Source organism: Alligator mississippiensis, chromosome 3 (assembly GCF_030867095.1).
Source record: "Alligator mississippiensis isolate rAllMis1 chromosome 3, rAllMis1, whole genome shotgun sequence".
NCBI lineage: Eukaryota > Metazoa > Chordata > Crocodylia > Alligatoridae > Alligator > Alligator mississippiensis.
Genome location: NC_081826.1, coordinates 253013220 through 253037136, shown reverse-complemented (window position 1 = coordinate 253037136; position 23917 = coordinate 253013220). Strand labels below are relative to the sequence as shown.

At 47.7% G+C, this 23917-nt stretch overlaps 1 protein-coding gene across 5 annotated transcripts in view; it reads right to left on the bottom strand.

Annotated features, from left to right (window-relative positions):
• The window catches only part of ARHGEF28 (Rho guanine nucleotide exchange factor 28), a 232915-nt gene that overhangs the window by 177801 nt on the left and 31197 nt on the right, over positions 1–23917 (bottom strand). The window contains exon 1 of one of the 5 annotated variants that reach the window (XM_019482607.2): positions 9889–9904. The exons of the other annotated variants lie outside the window; for them this stretch is intronic. The gene's annotated coding sequence lies outside the window, so the exon portion shown is untranslated. Of the gene's footprint in view, positions 1–9888; positions 9905–23917 lie in introns of those variants that run through there. 5 annotated transcript variants of the gene reach the window in all.

Below are 23917 nucleotides of genomic sequence, written 5' to 3'. Positions count from 1 at the left end.
ATTCAGATGATTCATTCGGAAAATACAGCATGTTCCAATAAGAGGACTCCATTATATGTTACCAGAGAAATTTCAAAACAACAGAGACTGTGATCCTTGAGAAGGATTTGAAGCTGGAAGCTTTTTGGCGATTGCTGACTGGCAAATGCCCCGAGTTCAGATATTTATATACAAGGGCCAAATTCCTACCATCATCACTAGATCCTCTCGTGTTCTTTCACGGCCAGAGTCTTGCTTCATGTCTTCCTTCTCAGATCACAAAAATCCACTGCATCTTCTCTGTTCGCACTACTAGAACCCATGTCTACCTTGGTAATTTGTTCCTAGATCACAATAAATACCTTTTTCTAGTCCCAGTGCACCTTCTCTTCCCAACTCATTTCTACCCAAAATACTGCTGCTCCAACCATCTTATTGCCCAGTCTAAACACCTTTTAAATCCATGTCACTTACTACAAGGTCTCTGAACCCACCTTCATGCTCTACAAAATCATGTCTTCTCTCTCTTTCTGTTTCTCTCTCATTCCTTGCTGCTCCTTTGGACACATCTACTCTTGCCTTTGCACATTTTATCATGCAACCTGTTCTCTGGCCAAGATAGCTTTCCACTTCTTGGGTGCATCTACACAAGACACTTACTGCAGAGTTGCATAATGGAACAGAAGATTCCATTTACTGCTCCGCAGTAAAGCATCACCAGTCTACACATGCAGAGCTGTTAGGCTATAGTAAACTCATTTACTCTGCCATAGGTTAGTACTGCCAGATAGAAGTATTCTCCTATGGTGGAATTATTTACTCCACCGCAACACAAGTGTAAACAGTGACATGGCTGGCTGGAGCATGAGGGTGTTTCATTGTGGGGACTGCCTACCAGCTAGCCCCGCACAGAAGCACACTTGTGCCCTAGTCAGGCCCTCCACAGCACATTGAGCTGGGTCAGAGCACCCTCAGGTTGGCAAGCTGACCCCCAGGAACCCCCTGCCAGCCAGGGCACTGCAGCCCTGGCTCACTGTGCTGCAGTCCTGGATACACATGTAAACGCTGCATCCAAGATCGATAAACTCCAGTGCACACGGCTCCAGAGTTTGTGTTGCATTAATATTCACATGTACATGCACCCCTTGTCTACCAAATGCCAACCTTCCTACTGATTCCATAGAAGATTGACTACTTCTCCTTTCATCTGAGCTATATTCTTCTGTTAAACTGAAGACTTGGCAGGTTAGAAGTCTTAGACTGAGTTTTATCTATTTTATTTAGATAACTAACAGTTTCTTTATTTAGTACAAGCTATTTGTGTAGACCAGGGGTGGATCTGGGGCAGTGGTACAGTTGCAGCCCCTTTCACTCTGGTTCCACTCCAACTTTAAAACCAACAGTCTGGGAGGGGCAGTGGCATTTCTATTCAAGCAATGCTGCTTCATCAACTGTTAACTGAAGACCTGAACAGATGAAGGTTTAAGCAGCTTAAAAGTCTTAAACTGTTTTTTATGTGAAGTCCACAAGCTCCTGGAAGAGACTGGGGATACTGATCCAAAACTCTGGGCAGCAACAGAGTGGGCCAACTGCTGGAAAGGTCAGACTTATTCCTACAGTGTATTATTCCAACACCGAACAAGTCCCTCACCGGGCATGACCTTGATAGAGAAGCATGGGTCAAGCTGAACAGATTGAGATCTGGATACAGACACTTCAAAACAACACTTTACAAGATGAACATCTTGGACAGCTGCCTGTGTGAATGTGGTGTCCAAAAAACAGCACGGCACCTAATCAAAAGTTGCAATCATTATCAATGCCCAGGCAGGGTAGCTGGAACCTGCATATTGAGCAATAATGCTAGACAGTGTGTCTCATAGATTTGGAAAGTGATACCTGACACCATATGAGACGGAGAGAAAGAAAGAGCACACGCAAGAGTGTGAGAGCGAGCATGCCGAGAGTCAATTGGCTTCATGGCTCATCATGTCCGATTCCTGCTCCATTCTACAGATGTTCTCTCCAGTCCACAGATATTAGTGACCTTCTATCCTTTTTAATGGTCTTGTTATTCGACTATTCAAACTATTCTTTCTTCTGCAAGTTTGATAGCTATTCCTGGTAATGTCTCTCTTCTATTTCACAGCCTTGAAAACTGTTTTTAGCTCTAGCTAAAACCTTAACTCAGGTATGGTAATATTAACTCAGCTGTAGAAATGACTGAGGGTGAAGTATTGGAGGTACTATCAAGACTTCCAGGAAGAAAAGATTTTGTTTTACAAATAAGATGCATACATTTAAGTATAATGCCTAGAGGACTAAATGACACAATAATTTTTGATGGTTTTGACTATTTTTTGCTTAGCTTTTTGTTATTTTAAACTTTGTATATAATCCAGCAAATTAGTGCACATTCCAATGGCTTGTTTTGTTTTGACCTTAAACTGAATACCACAATGCTAGTCCCCTAGCATATTAATTAAACAACTAGTTTCTCTTTAACTGGAGAAAAATGTGTGTTTTGTTATTTGCGACACTGTGTCACAAAATCTATACCCCTCTTTTCAAAATCCTAGATCCGCCCATGTATAAGGCCGATTCTACTTGATGTGAAGTAATAGTTAGATATCTGTTACAAAGTTGGTAGCCTTATAATCAAACCGTGTAAACTAAAAGGAGAAAAAGAAAGTGCAAAAATCCAGAAGGGAGATTTTCACAAAATGTTATGCCAATTAATCATGTTTTCAAAACCTGGCTTTCATTTTTTAACAAAATTATTGTTTATACTACAATGCACCACATAATTACTAAATGTTATGGTATCCGATCTTTTTTTTTTTTTTTTGTATATTGTAATTGAAATTACTAATGATGCTGTAAAGCCAGGGGTTTTCAACCTTTTTGGGTCAGTGTACCCCCAGTTGCCAGACACAGAGCAGTGTACCCCCAGTGGCCAGACACAGAGCGGGAGAGGTGACGCGCGGCCAAACACGGAGCGGGAGGGGTGGCACAGGGTCGAAAGCTAAGCAGCAGCAGCCGCCATGTGCGACCTTCCCTTGCCCCCATGTCTAGCCAGGCAGGCAGTGCCTGCATGGGATAGTGCATGGCAGCATCCTGTTCCCGCCCGCCCACGCGTACCCCCTAGGGCCTTCTCAAGTAGGCCTGGGGGTACACGTACCTCTGGTTGACAACCCCTACTGTAGGCAATAAAACAATATGGCAAAATATTACAGTTAATGGGAGTTTTACCACCAGCTTCATTGGAAATAGGATTTCAGCCCCAATCCATTTGCACTTCTGGCCCAAATTTTCATATTTGCAAGGTTCAGCTTGTCTGCTTTTATGACCAATTGGTGTCTTTTCCAGACATTGCTTAAAGAATCCTCTCTCTCATACATACAAGTATAAACAGCCTGGAACGCTGAAGACTGATTTTACCACTGCTACGAAAGGTGATTCGTTGTACACGCAGTCTTCAACTTATGACTTCAATTTACAACAAATGGCATTTACAACCTTTATAAATTGACACCACGTTTCGAGGTTCCAACGCGGGTTTCAACTTTACAACACCCAATACAGCTGCATCCAGCTGGTAATTCTGGAAGGAGAGGGGGGACGGAAGGGTCATGGGGGGAGCAGATCACTGCCCCCACAGTGAAGAAGGTATTGGGGCTGGGACAAGGGCTGGGGCGGGGGAGCGCAGGACAAAGGTGCAGCTTGTCCAGGGGACATAAGGAAGGGGGTGGGGGTGGCTCCCACCACTGTGCACCACTGGTCCGGGAGCTGCTTGTATGGTAGCTCCTGCTGCTGCTCCCGCCACTTGTCCAGAATGGCATGGGGGGGAGGGGCGGGGGCATGTGCCCTCGGATCTGTGCAGGGCAGGTGGGGCCAGGGCTGCACCATGCTGCACTCTAGGCAGGTGCGACGGTGCTGGGAGCGGGTACTATGCCCTCCTGCCACTCGCCCAGCCAGGGCAGGGTGGACGCAGGATGGAGCTGCTGTGTTGTCTCCGGACGAGTAGTGCATGGTGGCGGGAGCCGCCCCCTCTCCCTGAGTTCCCCAGATGAGCTGCACCTACATCCCATGCCTTCCCCCCCACCCTGCCCCAGCTGGACAAGCAGCAGGGGGTATGGGGGGGAGGGGGCTGTGCCCCCAGATTGGGGTGAGGTGGGGCAGGGTGGGCGGCAGGGCAGGGACTATGGGAGCACTGCAGCCACCCAAAAATTTGCCATAGCCCTCCCCATAGCTCCTGCCACCCACCTGGAGCACAATGAAGTGCAGCCCCAGCATCACCTGCCCCGTGCAGACCCAGGAGCACCCCCCCCCCCACCGGTACCCTCCTGGACAAGCAGCAGCAGCAGTGGCGGGAGCCGTCAGAAAAGCAGCTCCCAGACCAGTGGCGCACAGCAGTGGGAGCTGCACCCCCCCCCACGTCCCTCAGATGAGCTGCGCCTTCATCCTGCGCCCTCCCACCCCAACTGGGCAGCGTTTGCCCCAGCCCCAATCACTCCTTCAATGTAGGGGGGTTGATCTGCCCCCCCCACCACACCCCTTCCCTCCCCCCTCATCTTCCACCACAACAGACTTACCAGCTACACACAGCTGTATCGAGCTTCGTAAAGGAACCAATCGCCCATTTATAACACTGTTCCTATGGGAAAATTGTTCCTAGTTATGATGTTTCAACTTAAGATGTGGTTATCAGGAACCAATTGTGTCATAAGTTTGAGGACTGCCTGTACAGTAACACAAACAAAGAGCAGTTTCTTAGTTCTTCTCTAGTGCTTTTCAAGCAACTCTACTCATCATAGCGAGGCAAACCATTCTGCTGCCTTATTGGAACAAAAAATGGGGGGAAATCCCTGATGACATTTTACAGCCTTCTTCTGGAAGCACACAGCCAGCATCTTGTCTACTACAGCATTAAACAAAAGTTCTCTGTACAGGGAGGTACTGTTCCAACTTGGTCAGAAATGTTGACAACATGTTTTGCCATTTCAAAATACCAAACCCAAAACAGGAATGTAGAGATTTCAATGAAACCACAATGGAAACCCAGCTGGTCTCCTGCCAGCTCACCTGCCTCGTTTTTCAACAGCCAGCCTGGAAACCTGACAGGGAGTCAAGATCCTGAACTCTCTGAAGCCCCATGCTCCCAGGGCTTCTAGGCTCCCAATTGAACAGACTTCTCAAACTTACAGCTTTTCAATAGACTCTCTGAGTTGGCCACGTTCCTTCCATACGGCTGCTGAGATGGATTCATTTTCTTTTCTACATAATAGTTGGAATTTAAAATCTTCTGTTTCATTTTAGAACTTTTTCCTGGAATTTACCATAGAATGGAAAGCTGGCTACATTTCCCTTTCAGTAATCTTAATGCGAGACCTGGACCTCATCTTCCTCTCAACAAAGTTTGTTGAAAAAGTGATACTTCCACAGCAATGTTCTGCCTTTTATCCCACCAGTGTGTACCTCAGCATACTCTGTTGGAACTAAAGTGGATCCCATCCACCCAAGCCAATTTTTTCCATTTCCCACTGAAAAACAGAAAAGCCATGGATTTCCCGATTTTATCAGAGAAAAATGGATTTTCCCTTTTAGTAGAGAAACCCGCAGATTTCCTGCTTTTGCAAAGAGCTCTGCAGGCTGGCAGAGCCCCAGACTGCAAGAGCTGATTGCAAAAAGGGTAGGAAACCTCCAACCCTGCCCAGAGGGTGGGGCCTGAGGCTCTCACTCACCTATGGCTTGGCTCAGGCTCACTCTTTGCTCCTGGGGCCTGAGATAAATAGGGCTTGCAAGGGGCTGGGGGCCACCTCTGACAGGGCTGGGGGGTTGCTAGTCATGGCTGGGGGGGGCTAGAAGCCAGCCCCACCCCTGCCCGAGACTGCAGCAGGCAGGCAGCAGTGGGGAGCCAGCTCCGTGCTCCTCCTGCTGCAGCAGCTGCTGCTGCCTTCTATTGGGGACAGGAAGCTGAGGACCTGGGTCCCTGGCTCCATAGCCCTGGCAGCTGGGGGCCCCCTCCAGCAGGGCTGGGAGGCAGGAGCATGAGCAGGGTGGGGATTTATGGGGGGCCTTTAATTTTCATCACAGATTTTGGGGGTTTTATCAGAGAATTTGCAATTTTTTTTTAATCAGAAAAATCCAGGATCTTTGATAATGAGAACTGAAAGTACCTCTAGCCATAGGTTTCTTGTGTTGATTCTGCACTTAGCTGTCACATAACAGGTAAGCATGCAAGTACTGGACTAAAGAAGCAAGGAAGGGGGTAATTAAAGATAAACCTTACACTCAAGACTTTCTCTCTGTTTTACAGGAGGTATGTACAAGTGCTGCAGGTGCCTTTTGCTTGTGAGAATTAGCAACTATCGGCTTAAGAGAATTCCCAGGAAACCACCATCCCAAAATTCACTGGTATTTCAGTACTGTCACTAGCAACTCATTCCTTGCTTGCAAGAAATGCACTAGTCCAGAACTTGCAAGGCCAATAGGGACCAATTAACAGAAGTCACAGAATCCTGCCAAAGATTCCTGCATCAAGACCATAACTTCAGATTAAGTTAAAGTTTGTAAAAGCATCCACTCCTGATTCAGACTCTGACCTGTCAGAACACACCCCAGCCCTAGGAAAGCTGTTAAATAGCAATGCTGTTAAAAACAGGAAAAAAAGAGAAAAGAAAAGCACTTTGTTTCCAGTCTAAATGGGTCTAGCTTCAGTTTCCACCTCCTCCATCTTCTTATACCTTTGCTAAATTTCGAGATCCTTCACTATCATAAATCCTGTTGTCATGTCAAGTGCTTATACATTCTGATCGAGTCATCACTTCTTTATTAAGCCAAATAGATTGAGCTGCTTTGGTTTCTCATTGTGTTGTAGTTGTTTTCCCAGGTCTTGAATCTTACTTGTAGCTTTTCTGTGAATCCTTTCCAATTTATCAACCATCTTCAATAGTATTCCAATGATAGCCTCTCAACTACATATCTAATGGTCATAATATCTCCCTTCTTCTACTTCATAGATGCATAAGAAGGAGAATATGAATACTATTTCCTCTTTAGTCAACATATCAAACAAGAGCCCAAATCCTACTTGGCAACTAAATGATACTTGCATGTCTAAGAGTACTACAGACATGCAGGGAGGTTAGAGGGAGGTTAGATAGAGTTAAAAATGGCCACCTGATCTAAGGTTAGTAGGTATGCCAGGGGAGCTAACAGGGGGAGCTTAGGAGAATCAGAGGGATAAGCAGGCTCTGTGGAATTAAGGGAAGCAAATGGGGTCCACAGGGTGGGGAAAAGAGGGTTGGCAGGGTCCACGACGGCATAAGGGGGGTAAGTAGAGTATGCAGAAGGGATCTGGAAGATCGGTGGGACAAGCAGAGTCTGCGGAGGGAATTGGGGAAACAGGAAGGGGGACTGGTGTGGTTCACCTGGGGATTGGGGTGACAAGCAGGACTCATGGAGGGCTGGTGGGATTTGGCAGGATGAGAGCTAGCAGGGTCCTTGGGGGCAATTGCAGAGATTGGGGGCTCTCCCCCCCCCCCGGACTAGGGGCTATTTTTTGCCCTTAAGCCCCCCACCCCCAAACGAACAACACCCTGGCAAGCCACCCCACAATCCTGCTAACCCTTCTCCACACCCTGACTTCCTCAGCTCCTGGCAGTGGCAAATGGCAGTAAAACCAACACCAGGAACAGCTTGTGGGATAGCGGGTTTGGTAGGCTCGGAGAGAGGTTGGCCAGTCTGCAGGGAGGCGTTCATCCGTCTGGGGGTAGGGCAAGGGGTTAGAAGGCTAAAAACAGCTTTGTGCTGGGAGTGGGAGGTAAAAAAAAAAAGCAAAGACCTGGGGCTGGGGCCAGCAGCTGTGAACTATATAGAAGTTCAGTTACATTGATCTCACTGGACCTGATCTAAGGGAGACTACCTCCAAGGTACAGTTAACTTAAGATTGGGTCAGGCATTTTTAGACCAATCTCTCCTTCCTGAGCTTCTGCACATTTCACACTTAGATCGACCTAAACAGGGGTGTAAGTGTAAGGTCCACACCTGGGCAAACTAAATTAGATCAGGTAGCCATTTTTAATGCAATCTAGTCTTCCCAAATGTCAGTACATACCTTAAGTGAGAACCTAGTCCATCCAGGCTGAATTGTTAAAAATGCCACTCATGTAAAAAGAAATGAATGGATCTTTCTCCTCATCCTCCACTCCATTTTCCCTGACTTATTGTAAAGCAGTGGTCTCCAAATTCAAAGGTGAAGATCACTTTTTTCAAGTAAAGGGCAATCCAGGATCTACCAAGCCCCCCCTTCCCCCCCACCGAGCAAGTCTGTTGGGGTAGGGGGAGGCAGATCGAGGCCCTTGTGATGAGGGAGAGGGGGAGTGGGACAGGGTGAGTGGGGCCCTGGCCGGGCCGGGCCGGGGGAGGGTCAAAACCTGGACAGCTCATCCAAGATTGACTGTCAAGGGCTCCCCAATCAACTGGTCAATTGGGATTGAACAGTTGACCACTGCTATAAAGACTGGATGAAAGGGAGTCACAAATGTAGGCGCATCAATGTGTTTTCAGAGACTCAAGCACGATAGACTAGGTTTGCAGTCAAACATCTAACAGCCACTTAGGGTACATCTAAGTACACCCTACCCAACCATTCCCTTTTGCACATGTCCAGGGCAGATCCAGAGGAGGCACAGTAGCACAGACGCACGCCCCACCAGTCAATCACAGCATAAGAAAAGCAGTTGAGTTAATTTTTAAGTCCATAAAGCTAATAAGAATTCCCTCCTCCCTGCCCCTCCATGCCCAATGATGCGTCTCCCCCCCACCCCCCTCCTCTGCCCAGTGCTGCTACTATCTAGCTGCTCTTGGGGCATGGATGGAAGGGAGCTCCAGAGTCGCTCCTGCTTGCTCCAGCTCCAGCGCACAGAGTCAGGCTCAGCCAGGGACAACAGTAGCTGCAGGCAGGTTCCTTTTGCCTGGTCCTCTCCCAGTTTTTCCTGCCAGACCTGAAGCCTGGACCACAACACCCTGCCCTCATCAGCTGGGGACAGCAGCAGCAGCAGTACTGGGAGGAGGATGGGGCAAATGAGGACAAAGAGAGATAGCATGCAGCTCAGCACAGCCAACAAGGGAAGAGGGAGAGAAGATTCTTACCTACTTGAGGGACTTAAAAAAACTCCCCTGCTGCTGCTCCTGTGGCAGTCTGCCTGCTATAATGTTAAGAGAGGCTGGGAGCCAGATTGCAGCCACACTTACAGATCAGGTCACTCCCCCCACAGCCCCCTTTCCAAAATCCTAGATCTGCCCATGCACATCACATACAAAAATGTGCTACAGAAGTGACCCTGGGGGTGATCCCCTGAGATGACTATCAGAGGTCTTTGGTGTGCTTGAGACCAACCAGAGGGAGGCACCCCAAGAACAGATTCCCGAAAATTGGCATATTTCTGGGTCTGGTATATGCAAACAAGGCATGGTTTACTTAGCAAAATATATTTGTTTGATATTGTACTGTTTTTGAGAGATCCACCAAGTTGTGGTACATCTTATAAAAGTGAGAAGTGAGCCATTTTAAAGGTCTGTAAAAGCCTCTGGGCTTAGCCTACAAACTGATCAAAGCAAGAAACATTTAAAGTTGGTGATTCAGTCATAAAATATGTTTATCATCATTAAAAAATAGCAAAAGCAATAGCAAAATTCTATTGCACATATAGTACGTGCATTTTAACCAACTAACTTGATTGATGCTTTTAAATACAACCCACAAAATGCATTGTTATCAATTACAGCAGGAATATAAAAAGCATTAATGTTCTGTAATCATGATAAGTAGAGTATAGCACAAGAATGTCACTGATATTTTGTGCTCAAGATATGTATAATCTATTTGTCTACATTCTCCTTTACCTTTGGATGAAGCCAACTCTGTTACTGGAACCATTATTCCTTTGGTGCCGCACCAGATTTTTTAAATTTTCAGAACTCATCTTCTGCCTCTTTGTGTCCTGATAGAAAAGTAGACTGAAAGCAAAGGTCCCAAACTGTAAACACTAGAGAACTCCAGACACTGTAGCTGAAAAGTCTCCTACTGACATATTTCTTCTGTACAAAGGGTAAATGCTAAAGAGGGATAGAATAAAAAGCAGTAGAATAAATCTACCAGTTTGCTTTTTAAGTACCAAATACCAAACTAAAGAAGCCAAACAGATATCTCATCTTTTTAAAAAACTGCCCAAATGGTCTGAATACAAAGTGGCTTTGATACTCTGGACAGCACAGAACTTCCACTGGCTAGTTTCCTGGGCACTTCCATGGTGCTTAGTAAATTAATCACATACCTCCTTTTACAAGTTCATTTGTCTACCGACAATTTAACCTCTCTCTTGTTCCTTCCCCTCTTCCTCTGTCAGGCATGTTTAAACTATTCCCCAATTAACTGGAAAGAATGTAGTACCAGTAGTGTATTTATTTATTTGTATCTATTAAAGTTGCCAGACAACTCATCTCAGGATCCATACACAATATTTAATATACAGTTAGATTTTTTAGTACCAAAAGGAAAAATGCGTCCTCTACTCGCATCCTTCCTCTCTATCAGTCTCTTAAAGAAATGTATAGGGAAAGGATCTATAATCTCAACTTTATGTTTAGAAAATAAGGGCTCTGGAAGACATTGACAGGAGACAAACTCCAGAGTCAAAGGCAATACAATGAGAACACAATGCTATTATCTTCCATATTTATTTATATCCAGATATTTTACACTGAGCACCTCATCTAACCTGAACTGCCATGGGAGGTCCTTTGGTGACCATATGGAACTTTATACAATAGAGTCATCACCCTGAATGGTACAAAGACATCTACGGAGTTATTTAAAGAACTGAAACATTCCTGCAAATAACCTCACAAGTAGTCACATACTGAATACAGCTGAGCATCCAGCAATCCTCAAACTGTTCCCTCTTGAGGGCACATAGCAATAATCTAATACAGAAGTTAAAAATACAAGAGATCACTATGGTCTGGTTCCAGCAGGCAAGTTTACAAACATCTAACCAATGCTGGTAAGAGAAGGCTGTGGTAGCTTTCAATGCTGCCTGAGATTCTACAAGCAATCAAAGCATACTGTCCACTTAGGATCCAGCATGAGACCCTCTTGGACTTCCAGTAGGCAGGATAAAATGTCATTAAGTCACAGAGGCAGTGACCAAACATACCCTCCCAGATCCTTTTACTATCCCACTTGCATCACCTCTGAGATCTAAAGCTTCAGCTACAGACCACATGCTCTCATCCAAAGCAACTGCTTTAAGCAAATGCTTAAATAATATGAATGTCATCTTTGCCCAGTTTAAGTCTATTGGAATTCTGTCACTGTCTTAAAGGGACCAAGATTTTACCTCATACTTAAAAGCACTGCTAAGAAGTAGGCTGAATTCATTATTTAAACTAGATTAAAGATGTAGTAGAAGGATACTAACAGTGTTGCCAGCTAAAAGGCAAGAGCTACATTTTCAAAATGTGTATATGATGGGCCATAAACTGTCAGTTATATCAATAATGTTTATGTAAATCGGGACCGATTCCATTGATTTCTCTCCATTGTAAAGCCAAACCTGCTCCATTTTGTACACTTAAGATAAAGTATATACATAGATTTTCAAGCAAAAATAGACAAACTACTTCAGACCTCATTTGAGATTGCAAGAACATTACCATAGTTTGTCATGCACTTAGAGAAATGAACAGTGTGGGTGGTAGGGCTGTGTGAAATTTCGCCAGCAGTTTTGTTTTGACTCATTTCGAGCTCAAAACAACAAAATCGAAACAAAACAGAGAGCTTCAAAACAGCCTCAAAATGAAACGAGGCAAGTCAAAACATTTCAAAATTTTTTAAACGTTTCGAGTTTCGAAGCTCAAGCTGGGCTTGCCTGCAGGGAAATGGAAACTAGAGTAAGGAGAGGGAGGGGGAAGAGGGGGGAAAAGGAGTGCTCTCATTATTGACTGTGTAGCTGGCCAGTGACTGTCATCCTTTCCTGAAGTCTCTTCCAACCCCAGTGCTCTGGGGAGGGATGGAAAAACTGCATAAGAAGGCAGCATTGTTTGAACTGCCCTGTTTTCTGCCTTGGTGTCAGTTGAGTGAGGGCACACCTTAACACACACACAGTCACCCACCCATGTCATGAGTTTTGCCTGTGAGCAGCTAGAGGTGCAGGGCCCCAGAACCCAGAAACCTCTGTACCTATCTCCTTGAAATTTGGCAGGCTTTGTTTCCTCAGCAGGGGCTAGCAAGCCTGAAGTTTTGATCCTTCTGTGGCTTAACACATACACGTGACATGAGTTTTTTGCTTTCAAGACTTTGAGGTGCACGGGTTTCAAGGAAACTGCACCTCAATCTCCTTGAAACTTGGCAGGCTTCATGCCCTCGGAAGGGGCTACCATCCCTGCAGGTTTCATCCAAATCAGGCTGGAAATGACAAAGTTATAGGCAGTTATCAACCTTCCCCATTATAGCCTATGGGCAAAACATCAAAACAGCAAAAATGTTTTGACAAAACAAAACGGAACAGCAGTTTCAAATCAAAATAAAATTTGAAATGAAATGTTGTTCTGTCAAAATGCAAGTCGAAACGGAACGGTACCATTTCACACAGCCCTAGTAGGTGGGACTAGTGGGCGGGACTAGTGGGCATTTGCAAAGATATGTTGCCACTTCTAAAGAATTAAACCTATGACTAAGCAATTGCTAAATTGATTTGCTACTCAATTTTAGTCTAAAAAGCACACCTTGTATTATTAAAATAGCACCAACACACTGCAGCCAAGGAGGAGATTAGAAGGGTTTATGCTTTTTCATTAATAGAACAGGTTTTGCACACATACAGGTTTATAAGTTTCTCTAAGGAAATAAATACTGTACTGACTTACAGCAGGGCTGGGCAAACTGGTTCTTGCCAGCAAGGGATGAATGCAGGCTCCCAGAAAACAGAGGGGAACAGTAGCATGACCGAGGAAGGACTACTGGGGCCACAGCCCCAGGCACCACCTTTGTGGAAGGGCACAAAAATAGCCACTGCTGCAGATGGCCATGCCCCCACTGCCAGCAGCACAGCAACCAGCACTGCCTTGTGCATCAAAGTTGTCAAGGGCACAGAGCTGCCTGTTATGCCTGTCAAATCACCATCCTATCAGGTTCAGTGGAGGCCTCTAATTTTCAGACTGTAGCTGACACCAGCAACAAGGAAGCAGCAACTCATCTCTCTGAATGCTGAGTAAACTTATCAGTGTTCAGTTCCTTGTACATAATAATCAGAAATGCCAGTGCAAGAATCCAGCAGTGTTTAGAAATGGCTGAGCCTTCTCCCCTGCTGATGCGAGAGGCTTTCTCCCTCCCATCATTAGCAAAAGGACCCTGGAGGATGCACAAGTGAAAATACTATGAGATCTAACTACAGGATCCAGCATGAGATCCCATCACACCTTATTGTCAGTGCAAGGGAATTATGATCCCAGGTTCCCCCTGTAGGGTTGCCAGCTCACCCAGATTCCCCGGGAGTCTTCCAGAATCAGCATCAATCTTCCAGCAACTCTTGAAATCGGTCCAGGAGATGGTGCTGCATCATGCGGGGGGAGGAGGGGGCGGCACCTCCCCCCGGAATACCTTCAGAATCTTTCGGAATAGCTTCACTCAGAGTTGGTAACCCTATCCCCCTGTACCGGCAAGTAGCAAGCTCCTGCAGCTGAGAGTCCTGTCAGCCTTGGGGTACATCCAATGGCTGGGAGCCCCCAGCCTGGCCACATGTTCAATTAATGGTATGATACGAACCAAACACAAATTTACTACACATTTTTGTATCACAACTTTGTGGGTTATTCCTTGTTTTATCACATCATTAATTGCATTAATGTGTGGCTGGGTATCAATTAAGTGTAATTACATCTTAAGTGTAATGTGCCAGGGGCCAGAGAACAAGAGACCGAAAGCAAATACAGGAAATCCTATAGAGTTATGAGAAAGTAATGGCTTCCAATGGATATGCAGAATGCAACTGAGGAGATATCAAAGGAGCTTCAGGAGACCTGAGCGGAATTAAGTTTTTGCTTAATTCTTTGGACTAATTTGGTCAACGTCACCTTCCGTTTTCTTCCCTTCTGTTAAGCTGAGCCACCTAATTTGGATGAAGACTTCCAGTACAAGAGAGAAATCCATTCTGTGGTGCTTGAGAAGGATTAGCAGATTCAGTACACAAGGCATATTTTCTGGAAATTAAACATTTGGCTTCAATCACAGTTGCATACATTGGCCTGCATATGTAGCCAGTGGCCTGGACAAACTCATTCCCTGACAGTTTATGAAATCTAAGGCCTCTTGTACACATGACAGGAGCTTAGGTCTCTCTAAATTGAAACAGTGGGTTTTTAATCAACACTATTAAAAACCCACTGTCTCAATTTAGGGACTTCCGTCACGGTTATGAAACAGTAACAGCCTGCTGGCAGGTCACCTCCCTGGTCGCAGGCAGGCTCAGCCAGAAAAAAAGCGGCAAGGAGCCCACCCCCTCCCAGAGCCTGCCCACCTCTCTCCTGTGGCTGGGGAGCCCTGAACTGAGTGCCTGGTCTTCCCTTCCATGGTGGTGGTGCCTTCCCCAGGCAGCACCCACCCACTAGCAGCCTGCCAGGGTGTCCCCAGCGGGCACCACAGCTCAGAAGCTGCATGGCCCCATGGCAGCTTGCACAGGCAGGCTCTGCCAAAAAAAAAAGGCAGCAGCAAGGGGCCTGATCCTTTTTTTTTTCCTCCTCCCAGACCCTGCCCATTGTGCTGATAAATCTGGTGGTTGCGCCAGAGGAGAAGGCAGACCTCTTTAACAAATTCTTCACCTCCGTTTTCTTGTGCAAGGACCGGGACTCCCCCACTTTGTTTCAAGACAGACTCGAGGGGAACGCCTCAAGACCTACGGTTGAGGAGAACCAGGTTAGAGCGCTTCTGGAGGGGCTGGACATGTTCAAGTCAGCAGGTCCAGATGCTCTCCACCCCAGAGTGTTGAGGGAGTTAGCAGGGGTTATTGCTGGGCCCTTGGCACGGCTTTATGAGTGCTCGTGGTGCTCGGGCCAGGTGCCAGATGATTGGAAGATAGCCAATGTGGTCCCCATCTTTAAAAAAGGGAGGAGGGAGGACCTGGGCAACTATAGGCCCATCAGTCTTACCTCAATCCTGGGGAAACTCTTTGAGAAGATCATCAAGCAGCACATCTGTGATGGGCCGGCATTGGGGGTGATGCTCAAGGGCAACCAGCACGGTTTCAGTAGGGGCAGGTCATGTCAGACCAACCTGATTGCCTTTTATGATCAGGTCACAAAAGCATTGGATGCAGGTGTCGCCGTGGATGTAGTCTTTCTGGACTTCAGCAAGGCCTTTGGCACTGTCGACCACCCCATCCTCATTAAAAAACTAGGCGACTGTGGCATTGATGCCTACACGGTCAGATGGATTGTTAATTGGCTGAAGGGTCGTACTCAGAGGGTGGTGGTGGATGGGTCATATTCAACCTGGGGGGAAGTGGGCAGCGGAGTCCCCCAGGGCTCGGTCCTTGGGCCCACGCTGTTCAATTTCTTTATCAGCAATTTGGACGACGGGGGGAAAAGCAACCTGTTCAAATTTGCTGATGATACCAAAATTTGGGGTAAGGTGGGCACACTAGTAGGGAGGGAAAGACTGCAGCAAGACCTGGATAGACTGCAAGGGTGGTCTAACAAAAACAGGATGCATTTCAATACAGACAAGTGCAGGGTGCTGCACTTGGGCAGTAGTAACCGGCAGCACACTTATAAAATGGGAAACTCCCTTCTTGAGAGCACGGAGGCAGAAAGGGATCTTGGAGTCATCATTGATCCCAAGATGAACACGGGCCAACAATGCGAGGTCACAGTCGGCAGGGCTAACTGGACCCTATCGTGCACCCACAGGTGCATCTCAAGTAGGGCCAAGGAGGTGATCCCCCCCCTCTACGCGGCACTGGTCAGGCCACAGCTGGAGTACTGTGTCCAGTTCTGGGCACCCCACTTCAAAAGCAATGTGGACAACATTGAGAGGGTCCAAAGGAGGGCCACCCACATGATCTGGGGACAGCAGGGCAGACCCTACAATGAGAGGCTACGGGACCTGAACCTGTTCAGCCTTCACAAGAGAAGGCTGAGGGGGGACCTTGTGGCTGTCTAGAAACTCAGTAGGGGAGACCAGAAGGGTTTGGGGGAGACCTTGTTTCCACTAGCGCCCCCAGGGATAACAAGGAATAACGGCCACAAGTTGTTGGAAAGTAGGTTTAGATTAGACATCCGTAAGAACTACTTCACAGTCAGGGTGGCTAGGATCTGGAACCAACTTCCAAGGGAAGTGGTGCTGGCTCCTACCCTGGGGGTCTTTAAGAAGCGGCTCGATGCCTACCTGGCTGGGGTCATTTGAGCCCAGTTTTCCTCCTGCCCAGGCAGGGGGTCAGACTTGAAGATCTACAAGGTCCCTTCCAACCCTACTTCTATGATGTCTCCCACACCCAGTGAACGAGCAGCCCCTGAGTTGTGGAGGGTCCCGGTCCTTCACTCCATGGCAGCGGTGCCCCCTGGGGCTGCCCAGGTGGGCTGCTAGCAGGTGGGTGCTGCCCAGGGTATACCAGCGCTGTGGAGGACCAAGGCCCTTGCAAGCTCAGGGGGCATCACAGCAGCTGGCCCCACCAGCCATATGAGAGGCAGGCATGATCTGCCAGGGTGGGGAGCAGAGCGCCTCTCACCGCTTCCCCTCCCAACCCCTTCTCGGTGGAACCTGCCCACACAAGCTGCTACCAGGCTGCACAGCCCCTGAGCTGCAGGGGTGCCTGGTGCTTCCCTCCGCAGCAGCAGCACCCCCATGGGGCCGCTCGGGCAAGGTGCTGGTAGCTACATGGGTGCTGCCCAAGGTTGCAGGCAGCACCCAGCCCAATCCAATGGTGTACAGGGTGTTGGAAACCTGGGCGTGCTCAAGGAAGCCCAGGCTTGGTGGGCTTCCAGCACCCCGTGCACTGTCCCCGCTACCTTCCCACCATCTGGGACCACCCAGGGACAGGCTGGCTTGCCCCAAGGCAGTGTGGGAAGGCAGCAGGAAGGCAGTTGGGTGTCCTGGAGGCCAGAGTAGGTGGCGAGGACAGTGCATGGAGCGCTGGAAGCACACTAAGCACAAACTTTCCTGAGCACGCCTGGGCTTCCAGAACCCCATCCCTGCTGCCTTGTCCAGATATATCACTGCAATTTGTTACAAAGCAAACAAAAATGCATTAGATGCTTTATTTTGCTACATAACAAAGTCATTTGAATCAAAATAGGCTGCCGCACGTTTGCAGTGTGACAAAATAGAAATATACTACACAGCTGCAAGTGTAAACTTTAAAAAAAAAAAAGTAAAAAAAAAATTAAACCAGTAAAAAAGGGCAAGTAAACCACTTAAAAGGCCAATTTCATCATGTGTACAAGTGCCCTAACCTCTTATTATCTACAAAAGTAATTTCATTCTAAAATTGGTCCTAAAAGTCCCCTGCAACTGTCATTACCAAACTACCCAAGTAACACAATGTCTTTAGATATAATATATAAACAGTGTAAATTTTAAGGTATAATATTCATATCTCTACAGATAAAAAGAGACCATTGTATTTGCAGTGATAAGTTATATATATGTTATAGGAACAGAGTATGAAGCTGGTTCTTTGTTCCAGATCTCGGCAACCAGAGCAAGAGGTGAATCTCCATAATGAGCAGGGATCATGGTTTTCTCTGTTTAAAAGTCACAAAATTCTCTGATTAAGCCCCCAAAACCAGTGTTTTTCAGTGATTAAAATGAAACACCGCTATATATAGGTATCAGTTGAACACAATATTTTATTGATATATTTACACTTTTAAAGCAATTTGGAAGCCTACCAGTGTTTCAAATCAGTGTAATAAAATTAATTCTAAATACCTATAAATTCTGGTATTTGACTTTAGGTTTTTTTTACAATGGTAAAATCAGAGCTCCCTCTGCCCCTTCGCTCACCAGCACATGGTATCAGCTGCAGTTGTCGTCCCCAACTGCTTTATGGTACCAAACAGCCCTGATATACCAGTGCCCTGCCCATGCCATTACCCCACACTCCCCACCCACAGCCCCCCATTCCTCCAGCCCTACTGGTGCCCCTCATTCCCAACAGATAGCCCCCAATCCCCCCAGGTGCCCCTCACTACCCAACCCACAGTCCCCCACCCCTGCTGGTACCCTTCACTCACAACCTACAGCCCCCTGCTGCCGGGCTGCCCAGCTGCCAGGGTTATGGGGTCAGAGACCCAGGTCCACATCCCCCTGCCTCCCCCAATCAGCGCCCAAGCCCTGGCTGCCACCCGTAGGAGGGGGTGGCTGCAGCCAGACTGGAGCATGGAGCCTGGGTCCCCCTCCCCCATGAGTGGCATGGCTGGAGCAGAGCCCATGGGGTGGGGTGGGGGATGCAGGCTACCTGCTGCGGGCTCAGGGCTCCTTGCCCTGCTGCCCTCCCTCTAGGGTCTCTGCAGCCCAGTGGGCGAGACTCAGCATGGGAGGGCAGAGGGGCTCAGTGCTGCCACCAGGAGCCCCACACTGCCACGGTGAGGTGCTCCCTACTCACCAGGCAGCATAAGTGGGGCACAACTCCACACCGCCCAAGCCTGCTGCTGCCAGACAGGAAGAGGTCACCTCGTCATGGTGGCATGGAACTCTCGGCAGCAGCACCGAGCCTTCCCACCACACTCTGCCCTGCAATGCCAGGTCCCACTCACTGGGCCATGGAGGCCCCCAGGAGGAGGGCAGCAGGGCAAGAAGCCCCAAGCCCGCAGTTGCCAGCCTGCATCTACCACCATCACATGCATAAATTTTGGGGGCACATGCCCACCCATTTCCCCCTTGGGACTGCATACAGTGGCAGGGAACCAGTGCCCTGACACCCCCTGAACAAGCCACCCATGGCTCTGTCTCACTCCCCAGCCGGGCCCCACAGCCACTGATTCCTGCCCAGGCCCCATGCACTGCCCCAGCTGGGCAGGACTCCCAGCTTCAACCCAACTCCCACCCCCACTACAGGGGCCTCAATCCCCTCCTGCCCCCCCAACTTACTAGTGAAGAGCTGCGGAACCTAGTCTCCATACTGCCTGGCTACCATATACGTGTGCATGCACACATGCATGTGGTGCCCCCTAACTGACTCACTAGGATGCAGGCTCACTGAGACTCGCTAGGTTGCAGGCTCACTAGGACCGTGCACAGCTGGACCTGGAGCTCATACCATGTACCACGTACCCCCAGGGGTCTCCACCTGCTGCAGGCTGTGAGCACCCTGAGGCCTCGCTGCATGCTACTGCTACTGGTGGCAGGGACTGTACACAATGAGAGGGGCATGTGTGTGTGGGTGGGATGTTTTTAGCGGGTCCCACACACACACCCCACCATATACATGTACCCACACCCCGCCCTGCACTGCCATACATATGCAACCATACCTCCCCATGTACAGCCCACACACTCCCCAGCCACCCTCCCCCTACACACACACACACACCACAAACCCCCAACCAACCTCCCCCCTCGCAACCCCACACAAACCCCATCCACCTCCCACAAACCCCACACACACACATATTCACACCTTCCCCCACATCCCACACACCCAACAATCTCCTACAAACCCTGTACCCAACCACACCCCTCTCACAATATACAAAATTCAGACTTCATTTCAAACTGTTATACAATCACCTCTATGTACACTATGCAAACAAATATAAATCAGGAAAAAATATTTTTTTTTAATCAAATTAATGTATGATGTTTGATTTTTAGAATATAATTTGCGTTTTTTTTCAGTTTCAAGATGACAAACCCCCTTGCCAAAATGAGTACTTCTGGGGGCAAAGGGAGGGACTTCCAGCTGCAAAGTTCAGGGGCTAAGGGGCAAAACTTCTGGTTCTAAGATAGTGACCAGAGGGTGGGGCACCTGTCAAGGGGCGAGGCTACCCTTGTGGCCCTTGCCAAAACTTGTTAAGTGGCCCTCCAGTTGAAATAATTGCCCGTCCCTGGGTAAAACCATGCACACAAACAGAGCAGGTGGCATACTGTAAAGATCAGCCCTCTTGTACTTCTTGATGACTTGTTCATGTGTCTGTACCAAACAAACACACTAACCAGTAAATTCCAATTCAAGTTCCATGCTTGGTTTTTAAGTAGTCTCCTTTAAAGGTAACATTTATTTTAGATATTTAAATGCCAGCCACTAAGGTAGCAACTATGGTACCATACTTTTGCTAAAATAAACTTGGTTTACCTAACGCATTAAGTTTACTTTAATAAATAACCAAGGAATCTATTTTATTACTTTTATTTTAGATCATAAAAGCATGCCTCAGCCTTAGCACAACAGCATCCTGATCTTAGGTAAGTGATCTTAGCACAACAACATCCCCACTCGCCACTACTGCTTGCCACTGCCTGCATCTGCAGGCAGTCCCTGCTTGCTGCCACTGACCCTGCTGCCAGCAGGTGGTCCCCACTCGCTGCCGCTGACACTGACATCTGTAGGCAGTCCCTGCTTGCTACTCGGCATCCTCTCCCCTGGTTTCTGAGAGTGGTCCCCACTTGCCACCAATGCTGCTGCCTACAAATGATGCCCCCCCAGTCTTGGGAGGCACCAGTCATTCATGTCCACAGACATGGGGCTTTGGTGGTGGTAGGGGACTTTGGCAGCAGTTATTTTCCCTTGCCACTACAACAAAAGCATTGGCTGCAGGTGCTTTCCCAAGGAAAAGCAGTGGTAAAGGCTGGGTCCTAGTGCCTGTCCACCTCGGCCCAATCTGGCAGAGGGTCAATCCAGGTCATTCTGGCCCCCAGCCTTAAAAGGTTTCCAACTGTTGTCCTACATCATACAAGTTGCAGAATGTCACCCAGTAATTTCCTCATTTGTATCCGGAGGCCAAGTTTTCTTTTTTTTAATCTATGCCACAGGAGTATATTAGATCTTCCATCTTTTAACATCCTATTTAGGAAAATAAAAATAATGTAAAGCAAATAATTTAAATCTCTTCTTGCCAGTTGGGTTTTGGTTAAAGGAAGGTTAAAATGACAAAACTGTTTACTTGGTCCAGGACAAACAAGCATTAATGTGACCCTTTCTAATGAATAGTAGGAGTTACTGTCATTCTAAATAAAAAAAACTAAACCAGCAAAAAGTGACAAATCAGCTGGAGGAGTAGCAGCAGATAAACTGCAAAGGTTGGCACAAAACAACCATAAGCAATGATTAAAAACAAGGGCAAAAATACAAACATGCTTATATATTAACATAATGTTTTGCATGCTCTCCTTTGCAGTACCAGTCTAGTAAACATCTGTTGACAATTTGTTCAAAATGCATGCGACTACCTGTTTGAATAGAAGGTAACTGAATACCAGGCTAAGCAGGTAACAAGACAACAACTACTTATAAAAAAAAAAAAAAGAAAGTATTAAACTAAACACAGGCCAGCATGCCACACCTGGCTGGTAGGAGACAAAAGCTTAATTGTTTCTTTTTTTGCACAGGCACTGACTTGTAAACAGAGCATGACTAATAATATCTTCAAAGAAACTTGATAGGTTTAGTTCATTTCTGTAGCTTAAAAGAGGAAATGATTAAGTTCCTCAGTACTCATATTCAATTAACACCTAAATACACACCCAAGTACCACAGAGATAATAAACATGGTATAGTATAATAACATCAAAAAGTGTTATAAATTGTGTGAGCATGCTCAGATGAACTTCTTATAATAAAAACTAAAATAGCAGAACATATGTATGTGTGTAACTGCACACAAACCAAAGTCTCAGCTGGGAAGACTTCACCAAAATCAAGAGGCCTACACCAGCTACAGATCTGGCCTTCTGAGTTTACAGTGTAAACATGTACACAGGACACTAGGTGCGCTCTTGCACTTAGTGGCTCAGGAAAATGTTTTGTGTACGCAATATGAGTGCCTCTAGCCACATCACCTGTGCATACCAAGCACTGAACTGAATAAGTACTAGGGGTGCACCAATAAAGATTTTCTTGGCCAATACCGATAACTGATTATTCACCAGGCATATCAGCCAATACCGATCCAATAACTGATTTACAGGAGGACAGCTCAGCAGCATGGACAGCAGCACCATGTGGAGGGGAAGGGGTGTGTTGGACAGAAGGGCCATGGGGGAGGCAGATCAAGGCCCCCACAGTGAGGGAGAGTGGGGCAGAGGCAGGAGCTGAGGTCACTGCCCAGCCAGGATACTGAACGGGAACCTGGGGCCAGGGCAGGGACCAGGATGAAGCCATGGGCAGCTTGTCCAGGGGAGGAGGGGGTCAAGGGGGGGCAACTTGCTGCCTCTGTGCACGCTCCTAGGGAGGCATGGGGAGGTATGTGCCCCCCTCCAGATCTGTGCACAGGACAGAGGCAAACTACCTGCTGCAGGCTCGGGACCAGGGACGACGCCAACTTTTTCCTGGTAGTGGGGCTGGGTTCAAAGCAGGCGGGAGTAGGGTGGGCTCACCTGTGCGAGGTGGATGAGAAGTGGTGCTGGAAGTAATGGTTACAGGGAGGCCAAGGTGAATTTTGAGGTGGCTATGGCCTCCCCAATACCCTTCTAGCACTGCCTCTGCTTGGGGTACCCTGCTTTGCCACCTTCCCCTTGGGAACCCTGCAACGGCCACACATCCCCTGCCCACCCCACGGTAGGGGACTCCCAAGTGAAAGGCAGCAGAGCAGAGAGCCCTGAGTGGAGGCACCGCTAAGGGGGGCTTGGGGGCTATAGCCAACCCAAAATTCACCCTAGCCCCCCTGTAGCCACCCCCCTCAGCACCACTGCCGCCATCCGCCCACCCTGCGCATCTGAGCCAAGCTCCACCCCCCACACCAGGAAGAGGCGGACATGACCCCTGGGGCCCCAATCCCACACCAGGCAACCTGCCTCCACCCCATGCACAAATCTAGGGGGGCACATGCCCCGCCCCATGCCTCCCCTGGGGGTGTGTGCAGTAGCAGGAATGCACCCTCCCCAACTCTCCCGCACCCCCTAGATGAGCTGCCCATGGTTCTATCCCACCCCCAGCTCCGGGGTCCCATTCACCACCCTGGTTGGGCAGTGCCTGCCCCACTCCCTCCTTTACTGTGAGCGCCTCAATCTGCCCCCACCCACCCACCCCTTCCCCCTTCCTTTCCACAAACTTACTTGTTGAGCACTACTCTCCATGCTGTCTGGCTGCTTTCCCGGCCATGCGCATGCTGCAGCTGCGTACAAGCATGCAGCATCTGGAGGCCCCAGCCAGGAGGCACATTATATTTACCAGTGACATTATCAGCTACACAGGCCAAAAAAAGTTGAACATTATCGACTATCATTTCCCTTTTATCAGTGCCAATCCAATATGAGACTGATATATTGGTGCATCTCTAATAAGTACACCATGACAATAAGAAAGACCTATATACAATACACATAGAGAATTTGCACAGAAAACTTGCTAAGCAAAACATAGCAAAAACAGAAAATCTCACCTTTGTGCAAGATGAAGATAACATAGCAGAAGGTTGATGACTGGGAACAGAGGCTGCTTAGAGCTGTTCCCATGGTTCATGTCAAATTAGGAAAAGAATGAAGTGAGGACAATTCTTACTTCTCAAAACGTTAACATACAGGTTGTCTTTATCAGGGTATCACTATAATTTGGTGGATGAAAGCATATTAGATAAAATGATTGCCTGTCTTTGATATGAAATTTCCCCGATTTCATCATTCCTTACTTTTTATTCTTTGAAAAGAATAAATGCTGCGGTAGCTGTTGCCAACTCTCTGCTTTGCTGGCTGCTTCACACTACATCCAAAGAACTTTTTTTC